This window comes from Taudactylus pleione, unplaced genomic scaffold, assembly GCF_031769625.1.
Source record: "Taudactylus pleione unplaced genomic scaffold, aTauple2 ptg000967l, whole genome shotgun sequence".
Taxonomy (NCBI): domain Eukaryota; kingdom Metazoa; phylum Chordata; class Amphibia; order Anura; family Myobatrachidae; genus Taudactylus; species Taudactylus pleione.
In genome coordinates this window covers 12,282,501-12,292,500 of record NW_028285368.1, presented here as the reverse complement: position 1 = coordinate 12,292,500, position 10,000 = coordinate 12,282,501, and the positions used below count along the sequence as shown (strand labels likewise).

General features: G+C 36.8%; 34 pseudogenes; all 34 read left to right on the top strand.

The window, feature by feature from the left end:
• Nucleotides 1-102, top strand: part of LOC148469334 (5S ribosomal RNA) — a 119-nt pseudogene extending 17 nt beyond the window's left edge.
• A 116-nt stretch (nt 103-218) lies between these two features.
• Nucleotides 219-337, top strand: LOC148469333 (5S ribosomal RNA; annotated as a pseudogene).
• A 116-nt stretch (nt 338-453) lies between these two features.
• On the top strand, nt 454-572 carry LOC148469332 (5S ribosomal RNA; annotated as a pseudogene).
• Nucleotides 573-923: 351 nt separating this feature from the next.
• Nucleotides 924-1,042, top strand: LOC148469331 (5S ribosomal RNA; annotated as a pseudogene).
• A 116-nt stretch (nt 1,043-1,158) lies between these two features.
• On the top strand, nt 1,159-1,277 carry LOC148469330 (5S ribosomal RNA; annotated as a pseudogene).
• Nucleotides 1,278-1,628: 351 nt separating this feature from the next.
• On the top strand, nt 1,629-1,747 carry LOC148469329 (5S ribosomal RNA; annotated as a pseudogene).
• A 116-nt stretch (nt 1,748-1,863) lies between these two features.
• Nucleotides 1,864-1,982, top strand: LOC148469328 (5S ribosomal RNA; annotated as a pseudogene).
• Nucleotides 1,983-2,098: 116 nt separating this feature from the next.
• LOC148469327 (5S ribosomal RNA) lies at nt 2,099-2,217 on the top strand (annotated as a pseudogene).
• Nucleotides 2,218-2,333: 116 nt separating this feature from the next.
• On the top strand, nt 2,334-2,452 carry LOC148469326 (5S ribosomal RNA; annotated as a pseudogene).
• A 116-nt stretch (nt 2,453-2,568) lies between these two features.
• On the top strand, nt 2,569-2,687 carry LOC148469325 (5S ribosomal RNA; annotated as a pseudogene).
• Nucleotides 2,688-3,038: 351 nt separating this feature from the next.
• On the top strand, nt 3,039-3,157 carry LOC148469324 (5S ribosomal RNA; annotated as a pseudogene).
• A 116-nt stretch (nt 3,158-3,273) lies between these two features.
• Nucleotides 3,274-3,392, top strand: LOC148469323 (5S ribosomal RNA; annotated as a pseudogene).
• Nucleotides 3,393-3,743: 351 nt separating this feature from the next.
• LOC148469322 (5S ribosomal RNA) lies at nt 3,744-3,862 on the top strand (annotated as a pseudogene).
• Nucleotides 3,863-4,203: 341 nt separating this feature from the next.
• On the top strand, nt 4,204-4,322 carry LOC148469321 (5S ribosomal RNA; annotated as a pseudogene).
• A 116-nt stretch (nt 4,323-4,438) lies between these two features.
• On the top strand, nt 4,439-4,557 carry LOC148469320 (5S ribosomal RNA; annotated as a pseudogene).
• A 116-nt stretch (nt 4,558-4,673) lies between these two features.
• Nucleotides 4,674-4,792, top strand: LOC148469319 (5S ribosomal RNA; annotated as a pseudogene).
• A 116-nt stretch (nt 4,793-4,908) lies between these two features.
• On the top strand, nt 4,909-5,027 carry LOC148469318 (5S ribosomal RNA; annotated as a pseudogene).
• A 115-nt stretch (nt 5,028-5,142) lies between these two features.
• Nucleotides 5,143-5,261, top strand: LOC148469317 (5S ribosomal RNA; annotated as a pseudogene).
• Nucleotides 5,262-5,377: 116 nt separating this feature from the next.
• LOC148469316 (5S ribosomal RNA) lies at nt 5,378-5,496 on the top strand (annotated as a pseudogene).
• A 116-nt stretch (nt 5,497-5,612) lies between these two features.
• On the top strand, nt 5,613-5,731 carry LOC148469315 (5S ribosomal RNA; annotated as a pseudogene).
• A 116-nt stretch (nt 5,732-5,847) lies between these two features.
• On the top strand, nt 5,848-5,966 carry LOC148469314 (5S ribosomal RNA; annotated as a pseudogene).
• A 116-nt stretch (nt 5,967-6,082) lies between these two features.
• On the top strand, nt 6,083-6,201 carry LOC148469313 (5S ribosomal RNA; annotated as a pseudogene).
• Nucleotides 6,202-6,317: 116 nt separating this feature from the next.
• LOC148469312 (5S ribosomal RNA) lies at nt 6,318-6,436 on the top strand (annotated as a pseudogene).
• A 350-nt stretch (nt 6,437-6,786) lies between these two features.
• Nucleotides 6,787-6,905, top strand: LOC148469311 (5S ribosomal RNA; annotated as a pseudogene).
• A 116-nt stretch (nt 6,906-7,021) lies between these two features.
• Nucleotides 7,022-7,140, top strand: LOC148469310 (5S ribosomal RNA; annotated as a pseudogene).
• A 116-nt stretch (nt 7,141-7,256) lies between these two features.
• Nucleotides 7,257-7,375, top strand: LOC148469309 (5S ribosomal RNA; annotated as a pseudogene).
• A 116-nt stretch (nt 7,376-7,491) lies between these two features.
• On the top strand, nt 7,492-7,610 carry LOC148469308 (5S ribosomal RNA; annotated as a pseudogene).
• Nucleotides 7,611-7,726: 116 nt separating this feature from the next.
• Nucleotides 7,727-7,845, top strand: LOC148469307 (5S ribosomal RNA; annotated as a pseudogene).
• Nucleotides 7,846-8,196: 351 nt separating this feature from the next.
• On the top strand, nt 8,197-8,315 carry LOC148469306 (5S ribosomal RNA; annotated as a pseudogene).
• A 116-nt stretch (nt 8,316-8,431) lies between these two features.
• LOC148469305 (5S ribosomal RNA) lies at nt 8,432-8,550 on the top strand (annotated as a pseudogene).
• Nucleotides 8,551-8,901: 351 nt separating this feature from the next.
• Nucleotides 8,902-9,020, top strand: LOC148469304 (5S ribosomal RNA; annotated as a pseudogene).
• A 341-nt stretch (nt 9,021-9,361) lies between these two features.
• LOC148469303 (5S ribosomal RNA) lies at nt 9,362-9,480 on the top strand (annotated as a pseudogene).
• Nucleotides 9,481-9,596: 116 nt separating this feature from the next.
• On the top strand, nt 9,597-9,715 carry LOC148469302 (5S ribosomal RNA; annotated as a pseudogene).
• Nucleotides 9,716-9,831: 116 nt separating this feature from the next.
• Nucleotides 9,832-9,950, top strand: LOC148469301 (5S ribosomal RNA; annotated as a pseudogene).
• Nucleotides 9,951-10,000: the final 50 nt, after the last annotated feature.

The window sequence follows — 10,000 nt, the reverse complement described above, 5'->3', positions numbered from 1 at the left end:
ACTGGACATGGCCAATGTCGTCTGATCTTGGAAGCTATGCAGTGTTGGGCATGGTTAGTACTTGGATGGGAGACCACCTGGGAATACCAGGTGCTGTAGGTAATTTTATATAGTAATAACATTCTTTTCTATTACATATTACATTACATTTTTTCAACTTATCAATGAATTTACTTGAGTTAAGAAGTAAATGAGGTCTAAAGTTAATTCTTTTGAGCACCTACAGCCAAACCACACTGGACATGCCCAATCTCATCTGATATTGGAAGCTATGCAGTGTTGGGCCTGGTTAGTACTTGGATGGGAGACCACCAGGGAATACCAGCTGCTGTAGTTCATTTTATCATACTATAAAATTCTTTTCTATTACATTTTACATTTAATTTTTTCAACTTATCAATGAACTTACTTGAGTTAAAAAGTAATAGAGGTCTAAAGTTAATGTTTTTGTGCACCTACAGCCAATCCTCACTGGACATGCCCAATCTCGTCTGATCTTGGAAGCTATACAGTGTTGGGCCTGGTAAGTACTTGGATGGGATACCACCAGGGAATACCAGGTGCAGTAGGTAATTTTATACTGCCATAACATTCTTTTCTATTACATTTTACATTTAATTTTTTCAACTTATCAATGAATTTACTTGAGTTAAGAAGTAAAAGAGGTCTAAAGTTAATTTATTTGAGGGCCTACAGCCAAACCACACTGGACATGCCCAATCTCGTCTGATCTTGGACGCTATGCCATGTTGTGCCTGGTAAGTACTTGGATGGGAGAACACCTGGGAATAACAGGTGCTGTACATCATTTTATACTGCCATAACATTCTTTTCTATTACATTTTACATTTAAATTTTTCAACTTATAAATTAATTTACTTGAGTTAAGAAGTAAAAGAGGTCTAATATAATTATTTTTGATCGCCTGCAGACAAACCACACTGGACATGCCCAATCTCTTCTGATCTTGGAAGCTATGCAGTGTTGGGCCTGGTTAGTACTTGGATGGGAGACCACCTGGGAATACCAGGTGCAATAGGTAATTTTATACTGCCATAACATTCTTATCTATTACATTTTACATTTAATTTTTTCAACTTATCAATGATTTTACTTAAGTTAAGAAGTAATAGAGGTCTAAAGTTAATGTTTTTGAGCACCAACAGCCAAACCACACTAGACATGCCCAATCTCCTCTGATCTTGGAAGCTATGCAGTGTTGGACCTGGTTAGTACGTGGGTGGGAGACCACCTGGGAATACCAGGTGCTGTAGATGATTTTATACAGCCAAAACATTCTTTTCTATTACATTTTACATTTAATTTTTTCAACTTATCAATGAATTTACTTGAGTTAAGAAGTAAAAGAGGTATAAAGTTAATGTTTTTGAGCACATACAGCCAAAGCACACTGGACAATAACAATCTCATCTGATCTTGGAAGCTATGCAGTGTTGGGCCTGGTTAGTACTTGAATGGGAGACCACCTGGGAATACCAGATGCTGGAGGTAATTTTAGATAGCCTTAACATTCTTTTCTATTACATTTTACATTTAATTTATTCAACTTAGCAATGAATTTACTTGAGCTAAGAAGTAAAAGAGGTCTAAAGCTAATGTTTTTGAGCACCTACAGCCAAACCACACTGGACATGCCCATTCTCGTCTGATCTTGGAAGCTATGCAGTGTTGGGCCTGGTTAGTACTTGGATGGGAGACCGCCTGGGAATACCAGGTGATGTAGGTAATTTTATATAGCCATAACATTCTTTTCTATTACATTTTACATTTAATTTTTTCAACTTATCAATGAATTTACTTGTGTTAAGAAGTAATAGCGGTCTAAATTTAATGCTTTTGAGCACCTACAGCCAAACCACACTGGACATGCCCAATCTCGTCTGATCTTGGAAGCTATGCAGTGTTGGGCCTGGTTAGTACTTGGATGGGAGACCACCTGGAAATACCAGGAGCTGTAGGTAATTTTATACTGCCATAACATTCTTTTCTATTTCATTTTACATTTAATTTTTTTAACTTATCAATGAATTTACTTGAGTTAAGAAGTAATAGAGGTCTAAAGTTAATATTTTTCAGCACCTATAGCCAAACCACACTGGACATGGCCAATGTCGTCTGATCTTGGAAGCTATGCAGTGTTGGGCATGGTTAGTACTTGGATGGGAGACCACCTGGGAATACCAGGTGCTGTAGGTAATTTTATATAGTAATAACATTCTTTTCTATTACATATTACATTACATTTTTTCAACTTATCAATGAATTTACTTGAGTTAAGAAGTAAATGAGGTCTAAAGTTAATTCTTTTGAGCACCTACAGCCAAACCACACTGGACATGCCCAATCTCATCTGATATTGGAAGCTATGCAGTGTTGGGCCTGGTTAGTACTTGGATGGGAGACCACCAGGGAATACCAGCTGCTGTAGTTCATTTTATCATACTATAAAATTCTTTTCTATTACATTTTACATTTAATTTTTTCAACTTATCAATGAACTTACTTGAGTTAAAAAGTAATAGAGGTCTAAAGTTAATGTTTTTGTGCACCTACAGCCAATCCTCACTGGACATGCCCAATCTCGTCTGATCTTGGAAGCTATACAGTGTTGGGCCTGGTAAGTACTTGGATGGGATACCACCAGGGAATACCAGGTGCAGTAGGTAATTTTATACTGCCATAACATTCTTTTCTATTACATTTTACATTTAATTTTTTCAACTTATCAATGAATTTACTTGAGTTAAGAAGTAAAAGAGGTCTAAAGTTAATTTATTTGAGGGCCTACAGCCAAACCACACTGGACATGCCCAATCTCGTCTGATCTTGGACGCTATGCCATGTTGTGCCTGGTAAGTACTTGGATGGGAGAACACCTGGGAATAACAGGTGCTGTACATCATTTTATACTGCCATAACATTCTTTTCTATTACATTTTACATTTAAATTTTTCAACTTATAAATTAATTTACTTGAGTTAAGAAGTAAAAGAGGTCTAATATAATTATTTTTTATCGCCTGCAGACAAACCACACTGGACATGCCCAATCTCTTCTGATCTTGGAAGCTATGCAGTGTTGGGCCTGGTTAGTACTTGGATGGGAGACCACCTGGGAATATCAGGTGCAATAGGTAATTTTATACTGCCATAACATTCTTATCTATTACATTTTACATTTAATTTTTTCAACTTATCAATGATTTTACTTAAGTTAAGAAGTAATAGAGGTCTAAAGTTAATGTTTTTGAGCACCAACAGCCAAACCACACTAGACATGCCCAATCTCCTCTGATCTTGGAAGCTATGCAGTGTTGGACCTGGTTAGTACGTGGGTGGGAGACCACCTGGGAATACCAGGTGCTGTAGATGATTTTATACAGCCAAAACATTCTTTTCTATTACATTTTACATTTAATTTTTTCAACTTATCAATGAATTTACTTGAGTTAAGAAGTAAAAGAGGTATAAAGTTAATGTTTTTGAGCACATACAGCCAAAGCACACTGGACAATAACAATCTCATCTGATCTTGGAAGCTATGCAGTGTTGGGCCTGGTTAGTACTTGAATGGGAGACCACCTGGGAATACCAGATGCTGGAGGTAATTTTAGATAGCCTTAACATTCTTTTCTATTACATTTTACATTTAATTTATTCAACTTAGCAATGAATTTACTTGAGCTAAGAAGTAAAAGAGGTCTAAAGCTAATGTTTTTGAGCACCTACAGCCAAACCACACTGGACATGCCCATTCTCCTCTGATCTTGGAAGCTATGCATTGTTTGGCCTGGTTAGTAGTTGGATGGGAGACCATGTGGGAATACCAGGTGCTGTAGGTAATTTTATATTGCCATAACATTCTTTTCTATTACATTTTACATTTAATTTTTTCAACTTATCAATGAATTTACTTGAGTTAAGAAGTAATAGAGGTCTAAATTTAATGCTTTTGAGCACCTACAGCCAAAGCACACTGGACATACCCAATCTTTTCTGATCATGGAAGCTATGCAGTGTTGGGCCTGGTTTGTACTTGGATGGGAGACTACCTGGTGCTGTCGGTAATTTTAGACAGCCATAGCATTCTTTTCTATTACATTTTACATTTAATTTTTTAAATTTGTCAATGAATTTACTTGAGTAAAGAAGTAAAAGAGGTCTAAAGTTAATGTTTTTGAGCTCCTTCAGCCAAACCACACTGGACATGCCCAATCTCATCTGATCTTGGAAGCTATGCAGTGTTTGGCCTGGTTAGTACTTGGATGGGAGACCACCTGGGACTACCAGGTGCTGTAGTTAATTTTATACTGCCATAACATTCTTTTCTATTACATTTTACATTTCATTTTTTCAAATTATCATTGAATTTACTTGAGTTAAGAAGTAAAAGAGGTCTAAAGTTAATGTTTTTGAGTACCTACAGCCAAACCACACTGGACATGCCCAATCTCGTCTGATCTTGGAAGCTATGCAGTGTTTGGCCTGGTTAGTACTTGGATGGGAAACCACCTGGGAATACCAGGTGCTGTATGTAATTTTATACTGCCATAACATTCTTTTCTATTACATTTTACATTACATTTTTTCAACTTATCAATGAATTTACTTGAGCTAAGAAGTAAAAGAAGTCTAAAGTTAATGTTTTTGAGCACCTACAGCCAAACCACACTGGACATGCCCAATTTCGTCTGATCTTGGAAGCTATGCAGTGTTGGGCCTGGTTAGTACTTGGATGGGAGACCACCTGGGAATACCTGTTGCTGTAGGTAAATTTATACTGCCATAACATTCTTTTCTATTACATTTTACATTTAATTTTTTCAACTTATCAATGAATTTACTTGAGTTAAGAAGTAATAGAGGTCTAAAGTTAATGTTTTTGAGCACCTACAGCCAAACCACATTGGACATGCCCAATCTCGTCTGATCTTGGAAACTATGCAGTGTTGGGCCTGGTTAGTACTTGGATGGGAGACCACCTCGGAATACCAGGAGCTGTAGGTAATTTTATACTGCCATAACATTCTTTTCTATTACATTCCTCATTTAATATTTCTACTTATCAATGAATTTACTTGAGTTAAGAAGTAAAAGAGGTCTAAAGTTAAGGTTTTTGAGCACCTACAGCCAAACCACACTGGACATGCCCAATCTCGTCTGATCTTGGAACCTATGCAGTGTTGGGCCTGGTTAGTACTTGGATGGGAGACCACCTGGGAATACCAGGTGCTGTAGGTAATTTTATACTGCCATAACATTCTTTTCTATTACATTTTACATTTAATTTTTTCAACTAATCAATGAATTTCCTTGAGTTAAGAAGTAACAGAGGTCTAAAGTTAATGCTTTTGAGCACCTACAGCCAATCCACACTGGACATGCCCAATCTCGTCTTATTTTGGTAGCTATGCAGTGTTGGGCCTGGTCAGTACTTGGAAGGGAAACCACCTGGGAAAACCAGGTGCAGTAGGTAATTTTATACTGCCATAACATTCTTTTCTATTACATTTTACATTTAATTTTTTCAACTTATCAATGACTTTACTTGAGTTAAGAAGTAATAGAGGTCTAAAGTTAATGCTTTTGAGCACCTACAGCCAAACCACACTGGACATGCCCAATCTTGTATGATCTTGGAAGCTATGCAGATTTGGGCCTGGTTTGTACTTGGATGGGAGACCACCTGGGAACACATGGTGCTGTAGGTAATTTTTGACAGCCATAACATTCTTTTCTATTACATTTTACTTTTAATTTTTTCAACTTATCAATGAATTTACTTGAGTTAAAAAGTAAAAGAGGTCTAAAGTTAATGTTTTTGAGCACCTACAGCCAAACCACACTGGACATGCCCAATCTCGTCTGATCTTGGAAGTTATGCAGTGTTTGGCATGGTTAGTACTTGGATGGGAGACCACCTGGGAATACCAGGTGCTGTAGATAATTTTATACTGCCATAACATTCTTTTCTATTACATTTTACATTTAATTTTTTCAAATTATCAATGAATTTACTTGAGTTAAGAAGTAATAGAGGTCTAAATTTAATGCTTTTGAGCACCTACAGCCAAACCACACAGGACATGCCCAATCTCGTCTGATCTTGGAAGCTATGCAGTGTTGGGCCTGGTTAGTACTTGGACAGGAGACCACCTGGGAATACCAGGTGCTGTATGTAATTTTATACTGCCATAACATTCTTTTCTATTACATTTTACATTACATTTTTTCAACTTATCAATGAATTTACTTGAGCTAAGAAGTAAAAGAGGTCTAAAGTTAATGTTTTTGAGCACCTACAGCCAAACCACACTGGACATGCCCAATCTCGTCTGATCTTGAAACCTATGCAGTGTTGGGCCTGGTTAGTACTTGGATGGGAGACCACCTGGGAATACCAGGTGCTGTAGGTAATTTTATACTGCCATATCATTCTTTTCTATTACATTTTACATTTAATTTTTTCAACTAATCAATGAATTTCCTTGAGTTAAGAAGTAACAGAGGTCTAAAGTTAATGCTTTTGAGCACCTACAGCCAATCCACACTGGACATGCCCAATCTCGTCTTATCTTGGTAGCTATGCAGTGTTGGGCCTGGTCAGTACTTGGAAGGGAACCACCTGGGAAAACCAGGTGCAGTAGGTAATTTTATACTGCCATAACATTCTTTTCTATTACATTTTACATTTAATTTTTTCAACTTATCAATGAATTTACTTGAGTTAAGAAGTAAAAGAGGTTTAAAGTTAATGTTTTTGAGCACCTACAGCCAAAACACACTGTACATGGCCAATGTCGTCTGATCTTGGAAGCTATGCAGTGTTGGGCCTGGTTAGTACTTGGATGGGAGACCGCCTGGGAATACCAGGTGATGTAGGTAATTTTATATAGCCATAACATTCTTTTCTATTACATTTTACATTTAATTTTTTCAACTTATCAATGAATTTACTTGTGTTAAGAAGTAATAGCGGTCTAAATTTAATGCTTTTGAGCACCTACAGCCAAACCACACTGGACATGCCCAATCTCGTCTGATCTTGGAAGCTATGCAGTGTTGGGCCTGGTTAGTACTTGGATGGGAGACCACCTGGAAATACCAGGAGCTGTAGGTAATTTTATACTGCCATAACATTCTTTTCAATTTCATTTTACATTTAATTTTTTTAACTTATCAATGAATTTACTTGAGTTAAGAAGTAATAGAGGTCTAAAGTTAATATTTTTCAGCACCTATAGCCAAACCACACTGGACATGGCCAATGTCGTCTGATTTTGGAAGCTATGCAGTGTTGGGCATGGTTAGTACTTGGATGGGAGACCACCTGGGAATACCAGGTGCTGTAGGTAATTTTATATAGTAATAACATTCTTTTCTATTACATTTTACATTACATTTTTTCAACTTATCAATGAATTTACTTGAGTTAAGAAGTAAATGAGGTCTAAAGTTAATTCTTTTGAGCACCTACAGCCAAACCACACTGGACATGCCCAATCTCATCTGATATTGGAAGCTATGCAGTGTTGGGCCTGGTTAGTACTTGGATGGGAGACCACCAGGGAATACCAGCTGCTGTAGTTCATTTTATCATACTATAAAATTCTTTTCTATTACATTTTACATTTAATTTTTTCAACTTATCAATGAACTTACTTGAGTTAAAAAGTAATAGAGGTCTAAAGTTAATGTTTTTGTGCACCTACAGCCAATCCTCACTGGACATGCCCAATCTCGTCTGATCTTGGAAGCTATACAGTGTTGGGCCTGGTAAGTACTTGGATGGGATACCACCAGGGAATACCAGGTGCAGTAGGTAATTTTATACTGCCATAACATTCTTTTCTATTACATTTTACATTTAATTTTTTCAACTTATCAATGAATTTACTTGAGTTAAGAAGTAAAAGAGGTCTAAAGTTAATTTATTTGAGGGCCTACAGCCAAACCACACTGGACATGCCCAATCTCGTCTGATCTTGGACGCTATGCCATGTTGTGCCTGGTAAGTACTTGGATGGGAGAACACCTGGGAATAACAGGTGCTGTACATCATTTTATACTGCCATAACATTCTTTTCTATTACATTTTACATTTAAATTTTTCAACTTATAAATTAATTTACTTGAGTTAAGAAGTAAAAGAGGTCTAATATAATTATTTTTGATCGCCTGCAGACAAACCACACTGGACATGCCCAATCTCTTCTGATCTTGGAAGCTATGCAGTGTTGGGCCTGGTTAGTACTTGGATGGGAGACCACCTGGGAATACCAGGTGCAATAGGTAATTTTATACTGCCATAACATTCTTATCTATTACATTTTACATTTAATTTTTTCAACTTATCAATGATTTTACTTAAGTTAAGAAGTAATAGAGGTCTAAAGTTAATGTTTTTGAGCACCAACAGCCAAACCACACTAGACATGCCCAATCTCCTCTGATCTTGGAAGCTATGCAGTGTTGGACCTGGTTAGTACGTGGGTGGGAGACCACCTGGGAATACCAGGTGCTGTAGATGATTTTATACAGCCAAAACATTCTTTTCTATTACATTTTACATTTAATTTTTTCAACTTATCAATGAATTTACTTGAGTTAAGAAGTAAAAGAGGTATAAAGTTAATGTTTTTGAGCACATACAGCCAAAGCACACTGGACAATAACAATCTCATCTGATCTTGGAAGCTATGCAGTGTTGGGCCTGGTTAGTACTTGAATGGGAGACCACCTGGGAATACCAGATGCTGGAGGTAATTTTAGATAGCCTTAACATTCTTTTCTATTACATTTTACATTTAATTTATTCAACTTAGCAATGAATTTACTTGAGCTAAGAAGTAAAAGAGGTCTAAAGCTAATGTTTTTGAGCACCTACAGCCAAACCACGCTGGACATGCCCATTCTCGTCTGATCTTGGAAGCTATGCATTGTTTGGCCTGGTTAGTAGTTGGATGGCAGACCATGTGGGAATACCAGGTGCTGTAGGTAATTTTATATTGCCATAACATTCTTTTCTATTACATTTTACATTTAATTTTTTCAACTTATCAATGAATTTACTTGAGTTAAGAAGTAATAGAGGTCTAAATTTAATGCTATTGAGCACCTACAGCCAAAGCACACTGGACATACCCAATCTTTTCTGATCATGGAAGCTATGCAGTGTTGGGCCTGGTTTGTACTTGGATGGGAGACTACCTGGTGCTGTAGGTAATTTTAGACAGCCATAACATTCTTTTCTATTACATTATACATTTCATTTTTTCAAATTATCATTGAATTTACTTGAGTTAAGAAGTAAAAGAGGTCTAAAGTTAATGTTTTTGAGTACCTACAGCCAAACCACACTGGACATGCCCAATCTCGTCTGATCTTGGAAGCTATGCAGTGTTTGGCCTGGTTAGTACTTGGATGGGAAACCACCTGGGAATACCAGGTGCTGTATGTAATTTTATACTGCCATAACATTCTTTTCTATTACATTTTACATTACATTTTTTCAACTTATCAATGAATTTACTTGAGCTAAGAAGTAAAAGAAGTCTAAAGTTAATGTTTTTGAGCACCTACAGCCAAACCACACTGGACATGCCCAATTTCGTCTGATCTTGGAAGCTATGCAGTGTTGGGCCTGGTTAGTACTTGGATGGGAGACCACCTGGGAATACCTGTTGCTGTAGGTAAATTTATACTGCCATAACATTCTTTTCTATTACATTTTACATTTAATTTTTTCAACTTATCAATGAATTTACTTGAGTTAAGAAGTAATAGAGGTCTAAAGTTAATGTTTTTGAGCACCTACAGCCAAACCACATTGGACATGCCCAATCTCGTCTGATCTTGGAAACTATGCAGTGTTGGGCCTGGTTAGTACTTGGATGGGAGACCACCTCGGAATACCAGGAGCTGTAGGTAATTTTATACTGCCATAACATTCTTTTCTATTACATTCCTCATTTAATTTT